Source organism: Papio anubis, chromosome X (genome assembly GCF_008728515.1).
Source record: "Papio anubis isolate 15944 chromosome X, Panubis1.0, whole genome shotgun sequence".
Taxonomy (NCBI): domain Eukaryota; kingdom Metazoa; phylum Chordata; class Mammalia; order Primates; family Cercopithecidae; genus Papio; species Papio anubis.
The window spans coordinates 133,388,886-133,416,101 of NC_044996.1; the positions used below are offsets into that span (position 1 = coordinate 133,388,886).

At 38.4% G+C, this 27,216-nt stretch overlaps 1 protein-coding gene across 2 annotated transcripts in view; it reads right to left on the reverse strand.

The window, feature by feature from the left end:
- Positions 1 to 27,216, reverse strand: part of LOC116271976 (FERM and PDZ domain-containing protein 4-like) — a 488,004-nt gene that overhangs the window by 309,490 nt on the left and 151,298 nt on the right. The window lies entirely within an intron of this gene.

Sequence of the window (27,216 nt, forward strand, 5' to 3'; positions counted from 1 at the left end):
AAAAAAGTCATAAAAACATACATAAACCATAAGCACTCAATGTTCATAACCTCAGATTTTCCGAAAGCAACTACAGGCTCATTTGAAATTGAGATTTTTATGTTCTGAGCATCTCAATGGGATATTATCTCAATTACCACTGAATAATTTTTATGCATCCTTTAAAGCACAATTGCTCAGTATAGGGTCCATGACCACCAGACCACCTGCACAGAATCCTCAGTCTGACTCCTAAAACCGATTTTGTAAATAAGTTCCAGCTCTGGATCTCCAGGTGATTCTTGGGAACCCTAAAGTTTGCAAGCCACAGCTTTCAGACAATTTAGGCCCACTTCCTTCAGGAAGCCCGCTTCATAACTCCAAACTGGCTTGAATGCCCATCTTTGTGTTTCTGAGTTACCCTGAGTTCTCTTATATCACTGCCCTTATTACCTGTAGTGAAACTGACTCAGTTGTTTCCTCTCTCTTCACTCTGAACTACTTTTAAAAAGTGTCTTAGATTTACACATTTCTCCATGCCTAATTAATAGAAGTAATCAGCAATTAGTTGATTGAACAAACACTTTCAGTTTTCTCATAATGAGCACTATATAAGCTTTAATGTCTTGTGTTTTGCCCTAAATTCCAGAAATATTCACCAAATTTGAAACCTGGAACAGTTTTAACATCACTTACCGATAAAAATGTTTATAGACAACTTTTATTCCTTGGTCACAATGTCCATTTTCTAGCTTAATAAATTTACATTACATTATACACATAACATTAAATTTTAGAGAAGTCACATTTTAACTCTTGAAGACTGGGAAATTTTAGAAAAATTCATGGGGGGTAGGGCAGTCAGCTCCATTGAGAGGAAAAAAGAGAAATTAAAAATAGTGGAAAGCACAAGTCAGGTACTAGATTTATACAATAAAAATGAAACTATTCACTCCCAAAGAAATTTAAAGAAGCTGGTCATTAAGATGAATGAAATGGGGAAAAGAACTCACAAAGGCTTACCCTTTCAAAGGGTTAGAGTTTTCCAACTTTCTGGATATTTACATTACAAAAAGAAAATGATCTCTAAAACTTTGATCTTGAGCTCCCTCTCAAAATTTCTTCTTCTCAATTCAAAGTTTTGGTAGATTTATCCATTCGCTTGTCCCTCCTATCTGTTGATTCAGAGCAAGTCCCCACCCCTTGAAAGTTGATTCTTCCACCAGTTTTCCAGATCTCATCTCCTTGAGAGCTAGCCTCATCAATTATCCACTTTTCCACTGTGACCATCAGCCTTTTCCTTTCCATTCCCCACTTTGCAAAACAGGTAGTAGGCTAGATCTGGCTTGCAGGCCATAGTTTGCCAACACCTACTGCAATCTCCTCAAGGTGCTATCCCATGGTTCCATCCCTAAATCTACAAACTCAACATTTTGTCACTACCCCTGACTCCAGAGTCCTGACTTGTACCTAGTAATCACTAATGACACAAAGATCACTAATGACCACCAAACTTTCTGTGCAGTCTTCATCTTCTCAAGTTTGAAACTTGACCCTCAGTGGTTCCCAGGATGAACTCTAGTGTCTTTCTGATTGTTAATTATTACTTCTCAGTCACTTTTTTGTCCCTTTTTTCTCCACTTCCCTAATGAAATATAAGCACTTTCAGGACCTTGTTTTTCCTTTTTCTTTTGAGACATGGTCTACTGGGTGATCTCCCTCATTCTCCATCCATCACTCCCCCATAGTCTTCCCTGACATCCTCTGCCAAGGCACTGGGCTCCCTCCTTTTGTTCTCCCATTGCGGCATGGGTGCATACTCAGTTAACACTGATGGTTTCTTGACCCCAATATTCTACTCTGTAGTGAGGGCAGGGATGGTGTCAATTTGCAGAGGAATCCCACCATAAGAAAACACTTGGTCTCTTAAAAGAAGTCATTTATAATTGTAAGTGGTCTGTAATTAAGCTGATAAAATCAAGGACCTCAGGATGCTGTCTTCCAAAAAGAAAAAAGGAATGCATAAACAAGGGCATTCAGTTTCCAGTAATAAGAAGTTTATTTGTGACAGCCTTCTGTGTGAAAACAACTGAACAAGTGGAAACAAATAAACAAATCATCACCTTAAATCTACAAAGAACAGGAAAGTACAAAAACTAATGGAGCATAGTTGAAAAGGAAGCAAATAGGAATTATATAAATAAAAATATAAAAACTAATTTAAAAACCCAGTGGACACGTTTAACAGAAAATCAAGCAGAACTGAAGAAAGAAAGACTTATTGAACTGGAAAATGAAGCAGAAGAAATTATCCAGAGTGTAGCACAGAGATATAACATGTTGGTAAATACAGAAGAGAGGGTAAAAGATATAGAGGCTCCAGTGAGAGTATCTAACCTACATTTACTAAAGAGTATTGAAGAGAGGCAATACTTGAAGACATAAGATCTGATAATATTTTACTCTGATAAAATATATTATTATACAGCTTCAAGAAGTCATAATTACCAAAGAATAAAGAGTATAAATGAAAACACAAAAATTAGAAATGAAACACAAACCTAGAAATGTATATATTTTTAAAGTGTCCAGAGTAAAAAAAAGATATTATCTTGAAAAGAATTATAATGAGACTTAAAACAGACTTCTCAGCAACAACAGAAGTTACAAGACAGTGGAATTATACCCTTAATGAGCTAAGAGAAAATAACTGCCAACCTAGAATAATATAATCAACAAAAATACCTTTTAAGAAGAAAAAGCAAAATAAATACATTTTTAAGGCAAATTAGTTGACCACCAACAGAGGCACTTGAAATGAAATTCTAAAGCATATATATAAACCAGGTTAAAAAAAAAGAAGAAAGATGCCAGAAGAAATTCATAAGATGCATGAAGAAAAGAAGTTCAAAGAAAATAGAAAATATATTTGGGTAACTCCAAACCAACACTGACTGTATCAAGCAAAATTCATCTTATCTTGTGAGACAAATTAAAATACACAAAAACAATAACAGCATGTATAGTAATTTTATGGAGTTTAAATATTTTTCTTATTCCATGGGAGGATGAAAATATTAACTTTAGATTTTGATAACTAACAATTCATGTTTGATTTTTTTATGGTAACCACTAAAGGGAGAGAAACCTGCCAAGTCAGATAGCCCTGGAAGTGGATGGCACTTGAGTGTCACACCCATACCCAGTCATCATTCGCAGTAGATGCACAAGATAGATGGAAACATAAAAAGTCCCTGCCTTGGCAGGCCCAGCTTTCCTCTGTGCCCTGCCCCTCGCCACCCCCTCACCAAAATAAGACAACAATCAAAAAAATAGACAAGGAACATGGAATCATTGAAAGAAACACAAAGCACAAAATAAGATGGTAGATTTAAATCTATGCATGTGAATATCCATAATTACAAAATAGTAAAATAAAAGGTGAAGTTATAAGATAAAGTCAGATTAAAATTTTTAAAATTCCAACTTTATGCTGTTTGTATGAAACATATAAAATTTAAGGCAATAGAAAGAAAGTTCAAGCATACATAAAGCATAAAGAAATCTAAAGAGGAACATCCACCTACCAGTAGAAATAGGGTGGAAAATTTAATCATTGATTTTCTTGCCTGCTGAGCAGATAAAGACTTCTGATAATATTAGGGTACTGCCCTAATTGAAAATAGTTACCCATTATGATCAGCTTCTTAAATTAAGTTAACCTGGCTGCATTGGATTGGTGATAACAAAGCTTCATAAAGCAGTTGCTCCTTTTTTGCTCCATATGAATATATTCTCTATGAATATGAATGCTATCTTATGCTGGATATACCTCAAGAAAAACTACTGATTTATGACAATCATATTTATTTACTGAAGGGAAGGTGAGAAACTGGGTTGCTGATGGTTTCTGATTTTATTTTAATGGTTTCCTTTCATTTTCACTGAGAATAGGCTAGAAGGGCAGTGCTCAGAACACAAATGAGTAGAATCCAATCTGTGGGGACCTGTTAGCTTTGCTCCTGCACAAGCACAGATGTCCTCTGTGATACAATCAGCAACTCTCACACCAAGGGGATCACGAAGACTGTGTCAACAGAGCAGAGCAAATCTGTAACACCAGGACACAATGCAACGATGCCCTACCTGAATGCTGATCCAAGGTATCATATAAGAGGACACCATGCTTTGTGCACTGCAAGTGCACCACAGTAATTTGTTTCCAAAATAGATACTCTCAGATATCAGGCTATAGTATCTGCGTGTTCCATTCCTTAATTCATTGAACAAATATTTACTGTGCACCTATGACTAGGAGTTAGGTATACAATGGTTAGCCAAGAAGATGGCCTCTACCATCACTGTGTATGCAGCTTAGTAAATGACCAAATGATCAAATCAGCTTATTTTTATATACCAATTTCTCACTTCATAAACAACATGAATTACTATTAAGTACTGAAAACACAAGTTCAAAGATTTTTAAGTAATTTTGTCACTTACCTAAGAGGCAAGAAACAGTCCATAAGACTTTCAGGTCTTTATTTTTTTAAATCACTATCAGTGGTTTAAATTTTAACCTCTGCACAGTGAAAATGACTTTCTAAGTGTCTCTCAGAGATAATTACATGTAGACAAATTCCACAAAGACAAACAGAACTTGGCTGTGAGCATACAAGGACCTCTGGAGCAAGGGTTGGCAAACTATAGCCCCTGGGCAAAATTCCACAGCGACCTGTTTTGGTAAATAAAGGTGTATTGGAACCCAGCCATGTTCATTTGTTTATATATTGTCAATGGCATATGTCATGCAACAACAACAGAGTTGAGTAGCTGCAACAAGGATTATGTAGCCCGCAAAGCTTGACATATTTACTCCGTAGTCCTTTCTAGAAAAAGTTTACTCTAGAAGAAATCCAGGGAGGGAATATCTCAGCCATAAGTAAAATGTTTCTAGCTTCTACACACAAATGTTGAAATGCCAGGGGAAGAAAAGCCCTTTCAACATTTGGCGCATGCCATGCTGGCTCCCTGGAGTTGGTTGGGCAGTTATTTGGTCAAGATTTTTATTAAAACAAAACATTTATGTTCACATAATTAAGCCATCCCCGTTTTTTTTTTCCTTAGCAAATGCCAATATGGCTCCTGGGCCACCTTCCCTGCCTTGGTAAGCCAGGAACAGGGCACTGCTCTGAAGAGTGCACATTGTTCCCAATTGTCTCTGGGACAGCCTGTTGCCTTTCTGTGAAAGCCTGGTCTCTGTCATCCACTTCCCTACAGTGTCTGTTGTGGCACGCTTCATCAGGAAGCTCCAAACTGCTGCCAGCACACCCGCTCCTTCAAGAGCTTATTATACTATTCAATTCAAATGCACAAGCCCGGAGCACAGCAGGGAAGAGAAGTCCAAAGTCCACTTCTCCAGAGCCCAGATATACACACAGAAATGAAAAGATAGGCAAGGGGAAGTACATCCTCCTGATCTCTTTGTGTGGTCGCAGTAACAGAATCCAAGTAACCTTTGAAAATTAGCTAATAAGCATCAAAATTCTTTGGTCATAAGGACCCTGAAAAGACAAAAACAAGCTTTCTAAAACTGCATACTGCAGGATCTTCAGGATATAGGATGGTTTCTATGTAAGCTCTGCAATGACCTTGGTGAGAACGTATTTAACTGTCTCAGAGTGAAGAGTGGATCTGTATAGAATACAAGGTGGATGTTAATGAGATGCCAGAGAATTGTGAAATGGGAAGTAAAGCCAGTGAGTTCTTGTATTTCTGTAGCTGCGAACAAAGGGAGCAGGAGCATGCTGGAATATGCTAGGACCTCACAGCTGAGATAATTCTGTCAAGGTTGTGATGTCCCTGAAAATCAAATGGTCATTCCAAATATATGGTGCCCAACATACTGTGATCATCCCAGCCCTTTAGTTACTATAGCTACACGCAAACACATACCCACACATCCCTACACTTACCTGCACCTGTCATCTCAGAGCCCTCTCTTACTCCTCTCCTTCCACTGACTCCTCATCCAAACGTTTGCCAAGTTCTCATAACCCTCGGTCTGCCTCATGTGTGCTGTGACATTTGTCTCCTGCTTATGCTCATTGGTCCTTAGTGCAGGCCCCCTCCCTTCCACAAGATGATTGCAATAGCTTTCTTTGCTTTTATTATTTTTACTCCTATTTTTTTATTGCAGGACAACAGACACGCAGCAAAGTGTATTGATCTGAAGTATGCAGTTTGATGAATTTTTACATATGGATACACTCATGTATACAGACCATTTCCAGCACCTCAGAAGGCCCCTTAGGCTTCTTCTCAGTCAATACTCTCCCAAAGGCAACCACTACTATGATGACGAACACTATAGACTAGTTTTGCCTGTTTTTGAACTTCATATAAATTGAATTATTTGTGTCAGATTTCTTTTGCTCAACATTGGTCTCTGAGATTCATCCAAGTTGTTACATGGAGCAATGATGCATTCTTTTTCATTGTGCTATATTCATATGATGAAATGCTATGCAACAATGTATTTATTTATTTTACTGCTGATGAATGTTTAAGTTGTTTATAGTTTGGGGCTATGGTGGATAAAGCCTGCAGTGGCCTTTTGTTAGTCTCTGACTTCTAGTCTCTTCCTCATCATTGCTTCTTGCACAAGCCACCAAATTAGTATCTCCACAGCAAAACTCCTGTTATGTGCCTCTGCAGCATATACAGTTCCAATGGCTTCTTGCTGGCTTTCTGAGTAAAACTACTCTCCTTGTTCCAACATTCAAGTTTCCACTACTGAGTTTGAGTCATCATCCAGCCTTTATCACCCAACCCTGTCCTCCATGTTTGTATTCATTCAGTCAAATTAGATATCTCACCACCAGTCCAGCACACCCCACACTTGCTTTCCCACTTGGTGACCTTTGTTTTTGCCATGGCTTGGGCCCTGAATGCATCCTTCTGAATACATTCCCATTTAGGCCTATGGAAAACATTCACCACCTATGCTCATCTAAAAATGCCAGATCCTCCAGGAAGTCTTGAGAAAGCATCATATTTCCCATCTTTGAAGTCCATTGCATTGGAAGATTCTGCCACTATTTCCAGTGGCACAGTAGTGCTAATCCCATGGACTTCATAATAATTACCTGGAAAACTGAATGGAACAAAGGGTCAACTGCTGTTCTCATTCAAACTTCCAATGCTACTTGTGCCATGTTCTTAAGGACATGCCTTTTTTAGGTTACTGGAATTCCATTTGGAAAGTAAACACTCACTTTCCAAATTGTTTAATCACTTAAGCAGTGGGAGAATCTGGCAAATCACAAGGAAGTAAATTAGTTGGATGAAGTTCAGTTTTTGGTTAATTTTAACAAAACAGTGCTTTAAAAGACATTGAATTTTGTGAGTTTAATAAGAGAAAGAAAATAATTAATAGGAAAGGATCACTGGTTACATTTGGCCTGTGTTCCCATAATGAATATTCACTCTTTGTTCCTTTCCTAAATGCTCGTCACTGCAAGGTCCTGTACTAGGAGCTGCATAGGGTGTAGGTATCAGAGACATGTAAACCTGGCCGTCAAAGATCTCACAGTCTATTGGAGAAAACTGAAAGAAAGATAAGAATTGAATAATTAGTGTAAATACTGCTTTGAGAAACATAAGGAAAACTTTTTGAGACAAAGAAATGCAATCAGTATAGTACTTCTGATTGTGGAAAGAATTTCTGTAAAAATAGCCTCTATCAATTTAGAAACCATAGTGACACATTATTAGCTAATGCCTACTGAGTCAGTCTTTTGGGGGTATTTTTTTTTTTTTGAAGCACAGAATAAGTTTTAAAAATGAATGACCAAAATCTCCTGTGAAAGTATAAAGTGGAGATGCAGCCAAGGTGGTGGTTAGGGTCTTAAGTTTGCATATAGTCACTCTTGGATTCTCTTGAAATTATCCATGAGATATAGTTGTGAAAATTTTTTAGAGTAGCCAACCCTGTGCAGGAATTTATATACATTAATCTAAAAACAATTATGGAAGCTGGGCATGGTGGCTCATACCTATAATCCCATCACTTTGGGAAGCCAAGGTGGGAAGATTGCTTGAGACCAAGAATTTGAGACCAGACTAGGCAACATAGTGAGACCCTGTCTCTGCAAAAAACAGACAAACCAAAAAAACTTAGCCAGCTGCGGTGGTACATGCCTGTAGTCCCAGCTACTTAGGAGGCTGAAGAAAGAGGATTGCTTCAGCCCAGTAGTTAGAGGCTGCAGAGAGCTCTGATTGTGCCACTGCACTCCAGCCTGGATGACAAAGTGAGACTCCGTCTCAAAAAAAAAAAAAAAAAAGATTATGGAAAGAATTCAATCATCAAGTCATTTAAGTGCTTTGCTGCCTAGGACACTTCAGCACATTTACGAAGATTTCCACATCTGACTTTTGGCTGTCATCACCTTTGCCATCTAGGGACAATTTTAGGGTTCCTTCTAATGCTTCCCTGGTCAGTATGTCTCTGGAGCCACTTGCCTGTCACCTGAGAATGTGCTTCTCTTCTCTCTGTCAGTGGTGGGGGAAGCTTGAGGGTCATTCATCTTTTCTTACCAGAGCTTTAGCAGCTTGTCGAAATGTTTCCAATTTGCCTTCCTCCCTGCCTGTGGGCACAGGCTAATTCTGTGGAAACCTGGGCAGCAGGATTCCTGGGACTATGTAAACCCTCACCTCTCCCCTGTCCGCTATCTACCTGACCCTTCACTAAAGAGAATTGAATTTAGGCGAGTCAAATGTGCATCTGAGGCTACTTCTCTGCATAAAGTCAAAGAAAAATCCTCATAAGAACTGTTTCCCTATTGAGGAGTTCTATTTAAGTCAGAATGCACAAGGAATTTTTTCTATCAATCATGCTTCCAAATTTCCAATCTTCCCTACCCCTAATCTTGCAGTGGGCTGCAACTAACTGGTAAAATGGCAGAGTAAGATCTGATCTGCAACGTTCATATTTTACAATAGCCACCCTATTAATGAGGTTCTCTATGGCATATTGTTCTACAACAGATTGTATCATGTCTTCATCATGAATGATTCATTTCATAAGACATGTATCAAGTCAAAATTCAAAATCAGGCATCAGGCTATATTTTATATGTGATTGTAAAATAAAAATCTTCCCAGGGAGGATTTTGCCTCAAATGAGTGATTGAGTGATGGGAAGGGCTACCTTAAATGGCTCCACTGGGCAGAAGCAGGCAAGGAGGCTGCTCTTTCTCTATCAATAAGGAACAGTGTCAGGAAATCTACACCTCCTTGTCCCTGGCTTATTTTCTTACTTATACTATCTTGGAACCAAAAGGAGGATGTGGGTTGTATATTACAGGCTTACTATAAAGCAGTGGTTCTCAACCATGAGTGATTTTGCTCCCAGGGGACATTAGGTAATGTCTGTAGACATTTTTGATTGTCACAACTATGGAAGGGAGAGGATACTAGCATCTAGTGTGTAGAGGCCAGGGATGCTGCTAAACATCCTACAATGTACAGGACACACAGTCCCCAGCAAAAAAGAATTATCAAGCCCCTAATGTCAATAGTGCTGATATTGAGATACCCTATTTTACTCTGATGTTGCCACTTTAATTGTATAAGGCTTTTCGGTAATAGAACACAAATTCCTTCTTGTTTTCTCATTATTATAAATAGCCACTTGGGACTTAGTATATTAGAGATAATATTTAGTACTGACACCTTGGTAAGTTGGCATCATTACTTTCATTGTTTACAATAAAAATAAATATATAAATAAATAAGTTACATATATAAAAAATAAGTCATGTCATATTCTGAGTAAAACCTCCTAGTTGGAGGTGAAGTGAGTTTTCTCTGTAATTGCCTAGATGACAGTGATCAAGTTCAGTCTTGAATGCTGTGTAGCAGCTCCTCAGCTCAGGACCGTACAGTCTACCTTGAAGAGTTCTCAACTTGGACACGTCCATCTTATGTTGAAAATGATGCAGATTTAGCTTGTAACATTTTCCACTGCTTGTGTAAAATAAAGTTTTACTTTGACTTGAGTCTTTTCTCTTTCGAAATATCTGTTTTCCTCTATAGTTAGCACAGCATTTTGGCCTATCCAAGGATCGATCTTTATGGTTTCCTCCCATATTGCCACTATCAGCCTAACTTACCAATTTACAAATTTCTTCTTTTTTTGTTTTCCCTTTTTAAACTCTTCTTTTTATTTTGGGTTATTTCTATTAACCCAAGTAATAAAGAGGAATGAAATACCAATTAAAGGCCTAAATAATGTTTTTCTAGTGATAATTTAATATACCCATGGAATACTAGTTAAAATGAGATATCAGTTTAGTATAGATATACACTTTCATAGTCATCAAATATACTACAAACTTACAATTTATCAATTGCTCTGTATTCTGAATTTACTATTACAATAAGCACATTTATCTCCTAATTAAGAAGACTAATGAAAAAGAATAAACCAAACCTATCATTTTTATTTCCAATTAAATCTCAATTAAGGTCACCATTATTATAACTGATTAATTTTACTCTCCATCTATGTTATCTGATGTGGCTAAAATCAAAATTTCATCTTATTTTTTTATTTAAGTCTTGTGGGAAAAGATCTTACCTCAATTTTTAATATATAAAGTGCATTCAGATTTCATTCCCTTTAAAGATTCTTTCTGAATAAACATTTTACTGTTAGCATTGAGTAACAATGCTGAAATTCTTTACAAAGAGTTGACATGTTTGTGGTACCTTAGTCCTTGGCAGTGGGCTGATTCCAACAAATACTGTTTGTGGAGAAAGTTGCACCTCTCCCACAGAGAGGTCCTGTAACCTCTCCCCTTCCCTAACATCCTCCAGTTTATTATATTTGGGCTATTTGAAGACCTTTAACCAAAATGCACATTCATTGCCAGTATCACTGTACATTCCATTGACCATCTTGCAACTATACCGAATGCTTGGTCTTTGCACATAAGTGTCCAATGGCTGTATGTGATAATATTAAATTACAAGTTGTGATGGAAAATTTGAGTTTGTGCAACTTTATTGCATTATATATATTGCATTATTCCAAAAAGTTTACCTGGAAAATAAGAATCACTGGTAAATATTTAAATATTCTTAATAATATGAGAGTTGGGGTCTTCTTAAACACTTTTTTCAAGCTAAGATTTTATAATGAGTAAGCTCTTTGAGTAATAGCCACATTTATTAAGCTTATCAGAAGGTAGGCAACACATGACCCAAGTATAAGGAATAGACTTGCTATCTAAGAGCTGTCATGATAACCTCAGCGAAGTGTTAGTAGCATCTGGGCACAGAACTGTTCATCATGGCCTCATCCAAATGAGCTCAGGATTAGCCTTGTACATTTCACTTAGTATTTCATTACCTCTAATAAGATGCTAATAGTAATTCTTCTATGATTGTGTGAGTATTGAGATATTGTATGCTATGTGCTTAAGTAGTACTTGACACATAGTAAGCAGTCAATAAATACTAACTATAATAATAATAAAACAAATTACCCAACATCTAATAATTATCTAACCAATTGTTTAGCTTGAAAAAAAATAAAGCAAATGTTGGTGAGGAGTAGACTTCACAGGCAAAACAGTCAAGCGAAAATTCCCAATCTGCATATAAACTATCATGACAGAGCAATATTGCCAGAAGATATGGATACATGTAAAGAAACCAGCCCAGGGCAGGGTGACCCCCCACAAACAGCAGACTCCTATTATTCTGCCACAGGTAACCTGCTCCTGCCAGAAGCCAAAAACTGCAGCCTACTTTTCTGAAGTGGTAATCTTGGGACTGAGGCATGGGCTACCTTGGGTTGTTCCCTATTTCCTTCTTTCCAGCTGCTTCCATTTTGGTTTCTTCCATAAGGTTAGGGAGCTTATCCATAAAGCAAGAAGTACTCTGCTGTGTGGAAAGGGTAAAAGCCTGGGGATACAAGCTACATACAGTGAGTACTGGACAGGCTTCTCCTTATTTAAACTGCCATGATGAAGGTAACTCATTGTATCCTTAAGCATCTACTACTTTAGGTTTTACTCCAAGGCTACAGAGTTGACATTGAGCCTCCATTGTTCTCCAACACGGTATCTGGCACTTACTAGGGATATTTCATAAGTTAGCTGAATTTGAACTTAAACAAATAGCCATTGAGTGTTTACTATATGGTCAGCATCATTTCTAGCCAGGGCACAAGTGTCCTTGAGAAGTAGGATGTATTTTTTTATTTAAGTAAGTATAAAACTATGCTGTATTTGTAAAAATCTGTGAAATGTCAAAGGAACATAGAAAATGCAATGACTAAATTGATTTTTGGAGGACTGGTGAGAATTTCTGGAGGAAGTGATGTTTAAACTGGGTCTTGCAAGACAGACCAACATGGGAGAGGAGGAAAAAGAGAATTGAAAGAAGAACCTGTGTGAGACACGGAGCAGAGCATCTGTATATTGTTTGGGGGTGGCCACTGCTGCAATCGGAGTGGACAGATTGGGAGAAGTTGCAGAAGTATCATCTGGTAGAACCAGATGATAAAGACTTTTACAAGCTCTGCTAAAGATACTAGACTTCATCCATACACCGATGACAGGCCAGTTCAGGTTTTTAAGTAAAGAAAGACACTATCTGATTTGCTTGTTGGACCAGGACAGTGCAAGGGTATGGGAGAGACTGGTGCTATGATGCCAGCTGTAACCAGCTGTAGTGAGTCAGGGAGGAGACAGTGATGCCTCTGTAATGGCGGTGGCACGTGGAGAAGTGAGGACAGACTTGAGATACCTTTGGAAGGCAGAACCCACAGGGCTCCCCAGCCCTTGACTGTGGAGAGTGAGAAAGAGAAAGCAGTTATAGACCATGGAGGTTTCCAGCTCAGGGCAACTGAGTGGAGGAAACACTCCTGCTCTTTGTTGAAACACAGAAGAAGGGGCAGGAGAGAAGGGAGTGCGCTGAGGTCAGCTGGAGATGTGTTAAGGTTTAGAGACCTGCAGGATGGCAAGGTGGAAGGAGGTTACTGAACTGCTCTCACCTTTTCCTCATGGTCCTTGGATCTGATCATCTATTCCAAGTCAAAGCTTCTTCCAGAGTCTCCTGGATTAAGACCCTGTGGATCTAACATTGGGCCACTTTCACCACCTGGTTCTAATCACATCCCAAGGCAGTTTTCCTTCTCAGAGCTTTTTAAGTCATCTCTTTCTTGAGGTTTTCTTTTTTTCTTGCAGCTCTCTGGCTTCTGTTAGTTCAGGAACTACTTTTCAGATTACCTCGCACCTATCTCAAACCACTTGCATTCTTTTCTCACATTTGTTCACAATATGGAACACCACAGAGCAGTGCATGATTAGAAATTCTGAAAGAAATCTAACATGTCCTTTACTCCAGCATGTCACTTTACAAGTGGAAACATCTGAAGGCCAGAAAGAGTGGCATGAAGTGCACGTCACCTGACTTTTATTCAGACCCCATTCTCCTGCTTCCCCCTTTCATTCATTCCTCTTTCAAATTGCCTGTCCCCTTTCCAACCTACCTCCAGAGCTTACTGGCCCTCCCCTGGTTGTTCATGGGCCATATGAACTACCCATCCAACAGCCCTTGATCAGTAAGGACTGGGACACTGAAAACTCAGTCAGAGAATGCTCTTCCCACCTTCCATTGTCCTCCTTGTCATTTACACTGAAGTCATTCCCACATTGAAATCTTCATTAACCCCTCCAAGCCAGTGTCAGAGAATCCAAACTCTCTGTCCTCTAAGGTCTGACCCCACTTTGGCTTTTCAGATGCATCTATACTGAAGCTCCCTCCCTGATCCTCCTCTGAGCCGCTCTACCAACAGCAAGTCCCTGCAAGTCAGAATCACTGTATCCCACTTCTGCCCTTTGTATTTGTTTTCATGTGATTTCCTTAACTCAAATTTTGTAAGCTTTTATGTTTCACCTTTAAACATTTTGGCCATTGTTCCAGGTCTATCTTGATTATCCCCTCCTTTGAGAAACCTTTCCCATTTTTTGCTTTTGTTGGAGAGTTTTAGAATTGACTTGAGGAATCCACTAACTTTCTATCCTCTTCTTCTCCTGTGTTCCCATGGTATTTTATTCACATTCTTCCACGCATCTATTGCTAGCATGACTTACTTTTGTGTCCTACAAAACTAAAAGTTTCCATAGGGCAGGGACTGTTTGGTTCATTAGTGCATTTCTCATAACCTATGGATACTTGATTGTTGAATGTTACTGAAATGACTAATCCTAATCATAAACTAGAGTACTAGGAAGTTCCACAACCCTGTTGAGATAGAGAAGTGTCTTGGGGTGCTTTACATTTTTTTTTGTCATTCCTAAGGAAAAATAACTTCCAGAATTTATCAGAAACAAGGAACTCTAGGTTTGGGAGTATTTTTATCTTGGCCCTTATTCCTTATGTCCTTTTCAAGATGAGAAAATCTTATGAAACTAGGGTATTTGAAAGGCCCATCAAATTTTATAAGTTAATAGCCATAAACATAAGAAATTTGACTTATTTATTCACAGGATAACTTTTCACCTTTTTTTTTCTTCTTCTACCTTCTTTCTTCTTCCTCTTCCTCCTCCTCCTCCTCTTCCTCTTCTTCACTTCAGAGAAAGTTAATCACTACTGCTTGCAAATAAAAACTAACTTAGATAAACTTGGCAATTTTGCCAAACTTATATTTCTAAAGTACAAATTTGAAGACAGTTTCTTAAACTGAATGCATGTGCTCTGGGTGTCTCATGCTGTGAATGAAGACAAATATGTCATGAGTCCCATATAGTGAAAGCAAGACTGTACTGAGTCTTCTGACATTTATTCCTAGATATTTATTTCCACTGTTGCTTGGGTGTTGTTCTGAGTTTTCTCATGGTCCTGGAAAGTCATGCTTATTTTTCTAGGCTAAAATTCTTGCAGCCATGCTCTATGGACAGATTTTCAGTCCTCTATTGCCCATCTGGCTTTGAGTTGATGGTCACCCAGATATGCTTAGCTTTCTCTATATGTAAGTACTTCTAACTATACACAGAGAGAGGTGGAGGGGCCATTGGGCCATGTACCTTTTAGGTTGGATGCTCTTGTTTTTATAACAGAATCTTACACTACCCACCCCCAGTTGATATTCAAATCAGATAAATTAATAAACATCTCAGAGCTTCTCCCCTTAGGTTTTGGCCAACAGCAATGACCTTGACCCCTCTGCTGTCTAATATTTATCAAAAGCCCTGCAACGAGAATGGTTTTTGGAGGACTGCCTAGAAATCTACATATAAGATCTCCATTTCTCTAAACCCTTCCTGCACCCATGATAGACACTGCTACTCAATAACAGAGCATTTCCTTCTGAGTCTGAACTTAGCTATGAAACTTCCCAACATAGTTATTAGAACAGCTACTATAAGTGAATCAGAGCTGATATGCCAGTTGAAATTGCTTGACATACTAGGAACAATGATCTAAATGGATTAAGGTAGAACATTGAGAGTTTGTGTATTCAGTTGAACAGAAGTCTTGATGATTCATAAAACTGGTTTAATGAATTGTGCTTTTTAACTGTGACAACAGTTTACATTGAGGGGATCTGTGTGTAGCTCCATACCACACTTATCAGCATCCTTAGCTCACAACATCATCTTTATGAACAATTAGGGATTTCTCTCAGGACTAAAAATCAAGAAAACCTGTGGTTCTTAAAAACAAACAAACATAAACAACAGCCAACAGACACATGAAAAAATGCTCGTCATCACTGGCCATCAGAGAAATGCAAATCAAAACCACAATGAGATACCATCTCACACCAGTTAGAACGGCAATCATTGAAAAGTCAGGAAACAACAGGTGCTGGAGAGGATGTGGAGAAATAGGAACACTTTTACACTGTTGGTGGGACTGTAAACTAGTTCAACCATTGTGGAAAACAGTGTGGCGATTCCTCAAGGATCTAGAACTAGAAATACCATATGACCCAGCCATCCCATTACTGGGTATATACCCAAAGGATTATAAATCATGCTGCTATAAAGACACATGCACACGTATGTTTATTGCAGCACTATTCACAATAGCAAAGACTTGGAATCAACCCAAATGTCCATCAGTGACAGATTGGATTAAGAAAATGTGGCACATATACACCATGGAATACTATGCAGCCATAAAAAAGGATGAGTTCGTGTCATTTGTAGGGACATGGATGCAGCTGGAAACCATCATTCTCAGCAAACTTTTGCAAGAACAGAAAACCAAACACCACATGTTCTCACTCATAGGTGGGAATTGAACAATGAGATCACTTGGACATGGGAAGGGGAACATCACACACTGGGGCCTATTATGGGGAGGGGGTAGGGGGGAGGGATGGCATCGGGAGTTATAACTGATGTAAATGACGAGTTGATGGGTGCTGACGAGTTGATGGGTGCAGCACACCAACATGGCACATGTATACATATGTAACAAACCTGCACGTTGTGCACATGTACCCTAGAACTTAAAGTATAATAAAATAAATAAATAAATAAATAAATAAACAACAGAAAACCTGGTTACTTTTAATCTTATCAACATGGGAAAATCTTACAGTCAAATCTCTGACCTACCTTTAACAGAGGCACTTTCTTCTGTTCTCAAAAGGAGAAAGTTCAGGATCCTATGGCCTGCATACTTAATTATTAATATGACTATTAGCTGCATCATTTTCCTTTCATTAAGCTACCCTTTCCCCAGTTTCTTTGACTATTTCTTTTACCCAGTATTGCCTGTATTTTGATAGGCTGCCAGAAATCATTCATGGAGGGAGGTAAGATATGTGGCATGATCAAAAGTGAGGGATGTATCCCTGTCAAGAAATAGACTCCAGGGGGCTAATTCTTTTTCTTCCCAACAGTATTTAATCACTCCAGTCATTCTTTGTTTCTATTTACAGTCATCCATATCCTACAATGCTTCATTCTCTCTCACAGTTCTCAGTTCTTTCCCATGATTCCCTGTCACCCACAATTCTGTTCTCTTCTACAAATCCCTGTCTCTCCCACAATTCTGCCTTCTCTCCTATAGTTCTCTCATCTCCCACAATTTCTTATCTTTCCCACAATTCCCTGTCTCTCCCACAATTACATATCACTCCCCACAATTCTGTTCTTTCCCACAAATCCCTGTCATACTCACAATTCTGTTTTTTTACCATAATTCTGGTTCTCTCACAATTCTATCCTTTCCATAGTTCTGTTATGATACAGCAAGAAGGCCCTAACCAGAGGCAGCCCCTCAACCTTAGGCCTTCCCAACCTCCAGAACTATGAAAAATATATCTCTTCTTTATAAATTACATAGTCTGTGATATTCTATTACAGCAATAGAAAATGGACCGAGACAGTTTTGCCGTTTTTAAAAAGCCATATCAAACATTGTGCTTAGTGCTGCAGTAGTTTTACATTACAGTAGGAGCTTCTTAGCTCAGGTTAAACTGGTAGCATTTGTATAGTGCTATCCGTTATCACTTAGCTTAGTTCCTGATGTGTAAATGGACAGTCAATGAAGCAGTCAATAAGCAGACACTGAAGGGATAAAGGATTCAATGCATTTCCCAGGAGTGAGCAGTGAGCTTCACAATCTGGGAGAAACACTCAGATAAGTGTGAGCACTTGTTGAAGCACACAGCCAACATGGGGAGAGACAGGAACTATCCCATGCCCACCTGTCCTTCCAAGGGGCAGCTGTTTCTTCCATGAGCATGGCCAGGTCCTGGTGGGATGCCCCAGAGGGCTGGAGTGTGCCCAGCTAAAGATGTCCCTTTCCCCATCCCAGCCTTCTTCCACCAGCATAGAGGTCACCAGGTGACTATACCTCATTAGGATTTTGTGCAGTTGAAGGGAGAACATCTATCCCAGGGACGCTGGGGGATCAGGGTCCAAAGGCAAGTTCCTTGGGAGAAGTTATGGCCAGGGTTAGTTGAATCTAAATAACTCAGGCAAGTCCAACCTGCTGTGAAGTAGAGATGAAGGCAAAGGGCTACGAATCTGAGGTTGCAGTTCCTGAAGCCAAGGCTCAGCAAGTTGGAAGTGACTCAGGTCTGTCTTGCTTATCTACCCCACCCCCACTCCCATCTCCAGTATACCAGGGACTGTAGACAAAGTCACAGCCAACCCTGGGGCATGGGATCAATATCACAGTTGTGTTACATGGACATAGCTACCTTCACTCCTCAATTCCTTCTTCTGGCCTTTTTCATTTATGTCCTGCCCCACAGCTGTAAGAGAAGAACCTGAATAACAGAAACATTGCTGGTGGCTGTGATTCTTGTGGCATTCAGCAGTAAATACTACTGCCCTTAGGTTAGTGGAAATTTATTAATATTAATGACAATGTCCTTGCCTACTGTGATTTTTTTCTGGGAAATTTTGAGAAATCCAAGGAGATCATGCAGATGTAAACACCACTTATGAGCAATGTTTTGCTCTAAAGCAGTGGTTCACAATCAGGAATGGTCATGTTCCCCAGGGGACATTTGACAATGTCTGGAAATATTTCTGATTGTCACAACTGGAAGGGGGCACACTACAGGCATCTAGTGGATAGAGATAAGGGATGTCACTAACACCCTACATCACCCCCCATCCCAACAAAAAAGAATTATCCAACCTGAAAAGTAAATAGGGCTTGCTCTAAAGGAAAGGGTTTTTAACTGCTACAATTAATTCAAACTATATTTATTGAGTGTCTATTATGTACCAGATACACATCAGCCATTGTGTACTGCCAGACCTCTCCACTAAATAACAAAGTTGCTGTCCATCCAGCTCCTAAAGCAAGGTTCCCCACAATCCCCAAAAACTTGGAAATAAGGAATGTCGATATTTGATAACTAAACTTTAAAATATATAAATAATGAATTAGAATAGAAAAATGCAAACTCTCCTTAAAGAGGCAAAAAGTCTCCTAGACTGAATAGAAACAGTTAAGCAATGTCAACACCTACAGAGCAAGTGGGTGTCTTTTAGAAGAGGAGTTAGTCATCCAGTGTGTGTATGCAAGTAAAATGGTAAACTAAGAAAAAACTAAAAGGAGGAAGGTAAAGAGAAGGAATAAAAAATACACAATATTTAAACAATAAATATGTATTAAATTCTAAGTACCTTACAGAGGTTATATCGTTTGGTCTTCACAAAAATTCTATGAAGTTGTTACTATTATAATAAACAGCTATTTCTAGAAGGCAGACCACAGCAGAGTCCATGCATACACTTGCAAGAAGACATGGGCTCCCTCCAGACAAATCAAATATCCCTATTCTGATGGGTATATCCAGAACTATAAAAACCTGATGCAATTCAACAGTCAGCTTATATTACTAACACCCCTCATTCTGATTCTAGTCTCATCAAAGCAGCATTTTGATAATTTGGTTTCTCCTATAGATTCTCTGCAGGGATACAGTGAGCAGGTCAAGCTAACATGAACCTCCAGAAGACTTGAGAGGTCTCATGATACCTTTATAAGCTGGAAGTATGATCATTATTTGGCTTATCCCATAGATTGCCTATAGAGAAAGAAGGTATTGATGTAAGAAAGTGAACATTCCAGTCTGTTTGAGAACTGCATTTCTCATGGTGGATTCACACATAGACATTTCAATAGAAACCTATGTAAATAATCTCTGTGTGTTTACATAAATAAATGAGATACACATTTTTTTTAACTTGAATTATATGAACTTGAGAAATAGGATTCCGTCCCTGGGAGGCCAATTTATGCTCAGTCTAAGAATGAAATCTCATTCTCACAGCATTCCTTGATCAGGGCTATCACCCAGCCTTCTGTATTCATTTATTCATTAAAAATATATTTACCAGGACTACACTGGGCAGTGGGGATATAGCAATGACTAGGATGACATGATCCTTTCACTGGTGGAGGTACACTCTCTAGTGTGGGAGCTATCAGTCTTACCACTGACCCTTTGCAAGTTAGATCAAAGACATGTCCAGAAGGAGAATTCACCATCTAGTGAAATCTCTGTGACATACATCCATCATATGTGGGGTAACATCTTGGTCAAATACAATCTCTTTAACTGCTACATACCAATCATAAGAAAAGCCCATTATAAAATTCTCTCTCTCTCTCTGTCTCTCTCTCTCTCTCTCTGTGTGTGTGTGTGTGTGTGTGTGTGTGTGTGTATACAGTTATGGGTTTATAGCCAAGTTTTTCTCAAGTGTTTGATATTCATACAGTGTTTCAAACACCTTCTCTGAGGAACAGATTTAATTACTTAGATCTCATAGTTTATTTTCTAAGTCTTTTTGGGCTCAATATCAATGTCCCTGTTTGGTGTGTATCTTTTGTTGCCATAAACTGTCATTAGCTTTTCAAAAGGGCATTTTATTTCATCATATGGAGCAATAGTCTTTACACATTCCTTATTCTAAGGAACACTGGAGTTATAGGGACACCCTCCAGGGACACCTGGCAAGTTGAGTGCCTCCCACAACCCCCAAATGACGCCTCCTTGCAGCAGAGCAGTTGGGTAATAGCTAGCTTTTTTGAATAATAGACACCGGGGCCTGAAGGGAAGAAGAAAGTGAGGGAGCAGATTTATAAAACACTGATGTAGAGCATAAGTTTATATGGTTCAAAAGACTATGTCTGATGCTGTGTTTTAGCACTTAATCACCACTTTAGATCAGTGAACGCCTAATAAATATTTCCTGATTTATTAGTCTATTCTTTCCATAAGTAGAATGCATTGCTTTAAGGGCTATGCTATTATTCTTAGTCAAAGATAGCTTTAATGAAAATGATGTTTATTGACAAATACATAATAATGAACTTTACATATAGAACAAAAAACTAGGCTTGTAAAACAATTCCCATGTTTTGTAATTATGATACAACATAATGCAACTAAAAGACAATAAAGTAGAAATCTTTAATTCATACCATAATTAATACTAAAATGGTACATAAAATTTAAAAAGCATTGCTATATGAGTTCTGAAAGTGAAAATACTTAAAAAGCACAGGTTGACTTGCACTAAATTCAAGGAAAATTACCTAATATTAATTCCAGAGTCAACAGCCTTGGCTTTTTCAATACAAGTCAATTTTAATTTATTAGTCTTTCTTGTTGTACAACAGTAGCTACCCATTACAACAAGAATAATTTAAAGAAAAGCAAAGAATAAATTAAATGTAGAAAGAATCCGGTGTTTCTGTGAGTATTAAAATGGACAGTGACACTACAAGTGAATTAAGGTACAATTCTTTCTTGCTATTTCAAAGAATAGAACAATTTGCATATTTGTTCTCCACTGTATAAGACAAGTTGGATTTCAAATTGTTCCCCTTCTCCAGGCAATAATTTACATTGGATACCAATTGCATCACAGCAAGCGGACTCCCTGAAGTAAATCTACTTGCCAGAAGTATTTCTGCCACATAATTCTTAGCATTCTTTCCCCCAGCCTTGCTTTCCACATTCCTGTATTCTTATTACTGCGAGTTGCGTGTTTTGCCTTCTAGCTGCAAAGTTGTGGAAGCGCATACTTGAAACAGTCAAAAATATAGTTGAAATGTTTGTAACAACAGACCACAGTCAGTCAGCATTAACAACCTGATAGGTGATGAACAGAAAAAAAAAATGCAGTCACAGTTACTATCCAGCTTTCATTAAAAAAATCCATATTCTATATTCCCTGGAAGAATATTAAGATGTATATGTACATGCCTTTGTGTAGGTACATGCACACCAAAACCCTTTATCTTTGGATTGGATTCACTGAGAGATTCAACATTTGGCCCAGTTATCTCAGTTATACTCCTATATACTCAAATGACAGATCATTCAACATTTTACCTAATGCGTGTCAAGAGACTTCACAACCAAGGAAGCATGGTTTGTTTATAATAATGCATATGAAAAAGTTGTCATTTAAATTGGCATAACCAGTTTGAAAAATACTGGATGAGGATCCTGAAGTATCTGACCTCAATTCATTCTTTATGTGACCCCGAGCAGGCCAGCTAGTGACTCCACACTTGTTTCCTCAATTACAAGCTAAAGATGAAAAGAATTACCTCATATCATTGTCCCAAATCTAAGTTAAATAATGAATACATAAATACATCTCGATTGACATGAAATCCACAAGCGCAAAACATTTATTCTACCACCATTAAAAAATGGTGGTAGAATAAGGGTGAGGCACTGAATTCATTGTTGATACTTTAGAAATAAAGCAACAATAATAATAGGTAACACCACCAAAAACAATAATGGATAATACTTATTTGCTATTTACTGTGTCTCAGGAAATGTTCTAAGTACTTAGTGTACATTAACACCCACAACAACACTTTTCAGTTGGTACTATTATTGTATACTATATACTATACTGTCTATAATCAGAATTGCCGCTACTTCCTAAAGTATCCAATCCAAAGCAAAGTCCTGCTTCCTTTCCCCTGAATCACTTAACACTATCTCAAATTCTATAAGAAGTGTTTTCTAATAATCTTTTAACTGAGACTCCCCACGGTTCCCCAGGATGTGTGTTCTCTCTCACTGCAATGGGCAGTAAATCCAACTTGTTCAGCTTCAGGTGTGTTCCAAGTCACTGTCTGGAAAGCATTGAAAAACATATGTTTGCCAAGCACAGGCCTATGAATTTTTATTCCCTAGGCCACAGACAGCAGACTTTTCAAGCAGAGAAGTGAAATTACAAGTGCTGTTTTTTTGTAGGAAAATAACTCTTACAGTAATGTGGTAACAAACTGAATTATGAAGAAGCTGGCAGGATGAAGCCTGAGTAGGATACAACAACCCCCAGCAGAAGGGATGAGGGTAAGACTAAGACCACTAGTGCCATCAAAAGGAAAGGAGACCAGATTTGGGATACACGCCCAAGGTAGAACTAAGAAGTGATCAGAAACTGAGGGAGAGGGGAGAGGCTTTGCAATGTGATGCCTAGTGAGGAAACTGGGTGAACTTTGCTACCACTGACTGATTTCAGGAATAGGAGAAACAAGAAGAGGTTTGGGAGAAAAGATCATTCATAAAATTTGGCAATGATGAAGTTGATACTGCTGTAGGATATCCATGTAGAAAATGTCCTGTATTTGGAAGTATAGATAAGGAGATGGGGAGAGAATCCAGTGCCAATGATTTAAGAGTAATTAGCATATAAATGACATTTGAAGCCACGAGGACAGATAAGATCATCCTGGGATAGAATGTACTATGAGGCCTTAAAGGGAGCCAAGGACAATCCTCTGGGAACCATAACATTTGATGGAAATGGAACATCCAGCAAAGAATAAGAAGAGTCAAAGAAGTATAGGAGAATTAAGATAAAGTGAAGAACTAGAAACCAAAAGGAGAGAAAAGTTCAGGTAGTAAAGTGGTACTGACAAATGTTACCATGCAGTACAAGGAAGATGAAGATCAAAAACTGGCCTTTGGACTTGACAGGGAAGCCTCCCAGGGAAACCATTAAGGAGAGAGGCAGCAAGGGAAGTGGGCTAGAGGAAAAGCCTTTTTACTTATTTTTTTACCCAACCAGGGATTTGAGCATGCTAATTAACCATGCAGATGCAGCCAGGGAGCTAGGAAGATCGAAGATTTGGGAAGAGAAGTGATCATTAAAGTCACAAGATAAAGGGGAGGGAATCCAAGGCCTTGGGATGATTAGCGTTGTAACAAAGAAACCCCATCTTCTTCCAAAACAAGCCATAACGATGTAAGCAGTCCATCTTAATGTATTTAAGGGAAATTTTTTTCCAATTACCTCCATGTTTCTGTAAAATATAAGGTCATCTATATGTATGCACATGTGTAGGTGGTGGTAGAAACTAGAATGGGGAGTGTCAAGAACAGATTACATTAATAAAGTGATATACGATACACATACATGTTGCTACTTCTGTCACTTAAATATGTTTTCAAATAATCTTTTATCAATAGAAATAATAGAAATATAAATATGGGTACTACACAGCATTAAAGAAAATACATGTCTGCCTCTCATTATTGCATTTTCCAAAAGTACCAGATATGTGAAATGTTTTGCTGCTCCTAAAAAGAAAACTCATCAATATGTGTAAGTGGCTTTCCTGTTCATTTGAAAAGCAATGGCAAAGTAACACACCAGCATCACTGCATTAAGCACTTTATATAGTTAGCCATTTTAAAAACAGTTTTAAGTTTCAATCCCAAGTGACAGAGGAGAAAACTGAGGCTCAGTAAGTTTAATCAATGGTAAGGCTTGTGAAGTATCAAAGCCAGGAATTGAGCACATGGTTTTTTAATCTGACCTATTTATTTTACCTTTGGGCACTATAAAGAAAATTAAGTCTTGAATCATTACCTGAATCGTTTTTGGAATGAGGCTTAGACTAAATCAGTCAGTAGTAAATTCTTCATCACCTCTGCTCCATACAGCATGAAGCTAGTATTTGATAGCATTGTCTTGCTAATGTTAACACAGAAATCCACTTGTTTTCCCTGGAGGAGGAAGTGCTGTTTGTTGACTATCACAGTCAACCTCCATGTCTCCATACTTCCCTGGCTACTATGAGGGAGCAGAGCCCTGAAATTGCAGGACAATGGCTATGCAAGATGGTTGGCTCTGGGGAAAATTCCTTCTCTATTTCAAAATAGAATTTCCCAAAATTGTGTCCTAGCATTTACTCTGGCCTCCTCATTCTGCACTACCCAAGCTAATGACATTACTTCCTTACCAAGGTCTGGATGTGCAGATTGCTTTTAAACCCCTCTCAGGAAATACTGTATTTATCTGGATGCCATGGCTGGGTCTTGGCCTAAGGCTCCCACACCTGCAAGAAGGCACTGACCTTTCTCAATGTTAACTTGGGCCTTCTCATGTGCTCAGGGTTTTCTTCTCTTCTGCACCAATATTCAATCCCATGAACTGTAGCCTTGGAAACTATGGTGGGCCAGGTCAGAAACAGCCCCTTACCTCTTCAATTCCTCATCTAAAGAGACATAGACTCATCTCACTGCCTTGTACTCTGTACACCCTCAACATTCCATAAGAATTTAAAAAGGCAAGACTGGCAAGCATCTAGTGTAGCACTTTTCAATAGAACTTTCAGCAATGAGGGAAATGTTCTATCTGCATTGTCCAATATGATGACCACTAGCTATCTGTGCATCTTGAACACTGAGATGCCCCTAGTGCAACAAAGCAACTGGATTTTTAAATCTCACTTCGTGTTTTTAATTACAATTTCATTTCAATAGCTATATATGGGCTAGTGTCTACTGAATTGGACAACACAGGTCTAGAGATTAGAATACAAGTAAACTTTAAAAGATTCAGTTCCAATGATAGATAGAAGAAATGCAAGGTGAATGAGAAAAAGTCAGAAACCACAGGGAAAATAACAACACTATCATATTTTAAACCTTTCCTGGCAAGGCTGGCATTTAAAAACCAGACTGAAAGTAGAGGAAATGAGGTGAGGTGAAGGGAAGACAAATCTCCCCAAGCAATAGAAACCACATGACATGAGGCACAGAAGGGAAGAAAGTTACAGAATAAAAGGAAGAAGACACTGAAGTATAAACCGCTGACTCACCCACTGAGCTAATTTACTCAGAAAACAAGAGAAATAAATGGCTAACAATGTAAAAATATCCATCATTTCCTAAGCTCCTCCTAGCAGTGTGCTCAATCAGCTCATCTCCTAACACACCTGTGAGGCACTATAGAGCGAGCTGTTCTCTTGACATTGAAGTCAGAAATCGTATGCTGTACTGGTTCATGTGCCCATGCCTTCCCCAAGATTCAGAGTTAGCCAAATTCTAATAAATTGGCTGAAATTATTGAATAAATCATACAACAAATTATCAAAGCACTCTTTTTAAAAGGAGGGACAAATAGTGTCCATTACTCAATCCTGTTAGAAACTAACACTTTTCCAAGTCAAATGATAAAGTATAACATATTTTACCTAGGATTGTATCTCATTTATCACCAAGAGAAGACTGGTCTGCAAAAAACTGGAGATGTTACATCTTGGCAGAGAAAAATTATAAAGAAAAAAGGCAGGGAAATTCTGTACACAATTGAAATGATAAGATGAATTTGGAAAATAGGAAGTATAATCTTTTTCAGGAGGGTGAAGCTTTCTAATTTCTTCCTTTGGGTGCCAGGGAAATTGAATTGCACTTCTCTATAACATCACAGTCATATAAGATAGACATGCCAAACTAAGGCATAGCACCCAAGCATTACTGTTATAATTAAGGATGCTTGAGTGGGGATATTTGTTGCTGTAGAAAGGAAAAGGCAAAATATTATCTCCCTTAGTTTTTAGTAGCAACCCCATTTTAAGCCACTCCCACTTCTCTGGTTGAGAGTCATGAATAGTTATAGAATCATTTAACAGTAGGATTGCTTAGTCATAGCCTGGTTCCCTTTTTTCTCTGTTAACTGGATTTGGATTTTGTTCAGGATTTGAACGGTATTATACCCAAGGTGTATATCACAATTGGTCTAAAGCAGTCACAGTAATATCATCCCTTCTGCCATGAATATGTGACTTCATGGTAGCCAATCAGATGCCAGAAAATGTCTTAAGAGAAGTGAAGGGAAGATTAAACTCTCAGAAGAGCTAAGTGAGGAGAAACACACCCCTTCTGTCTGACTTTGGATGTTGCCAGAGGAGAGCATGTTTGTCAGATGGGTGGCAGTCACCTTATACCCCAAGACAGAAATAAAACTGACTACTGAGAAACAGAGCCATGACATCACTGAGCAGCACTGCTACCAACACCCAAATATCTCAATATGTGACATAATAAAGCCCTTTAACATTTAGCCACTGTTAATTGGGTATTGTACTTCATTAGTGTTCAAACTATCCTAAATAATGCAATATTTATCATTACTGAGTAGTAAAATGTTACCTTTAAGTCTTCGTTCAAATCTACGTCTTTAGAAGTTCTTGATCTACCTTTCTGATCCGATCTCCAACAAAACTTAGATAATTGATTCATCTCTCCTGGATGACTACAACAACTTGACACTTGGTCTCAACTCAACACTTGTTCTTGGTCTCAACTCAACAACTCAGCACTTAGTCTGCTGCTTACAAGCCTAGATTCCAAACCTAATTATAATATTTTCTTTCTTAAAGCCCACTCCATCCCCACTAGTTCCCCACTGCTAT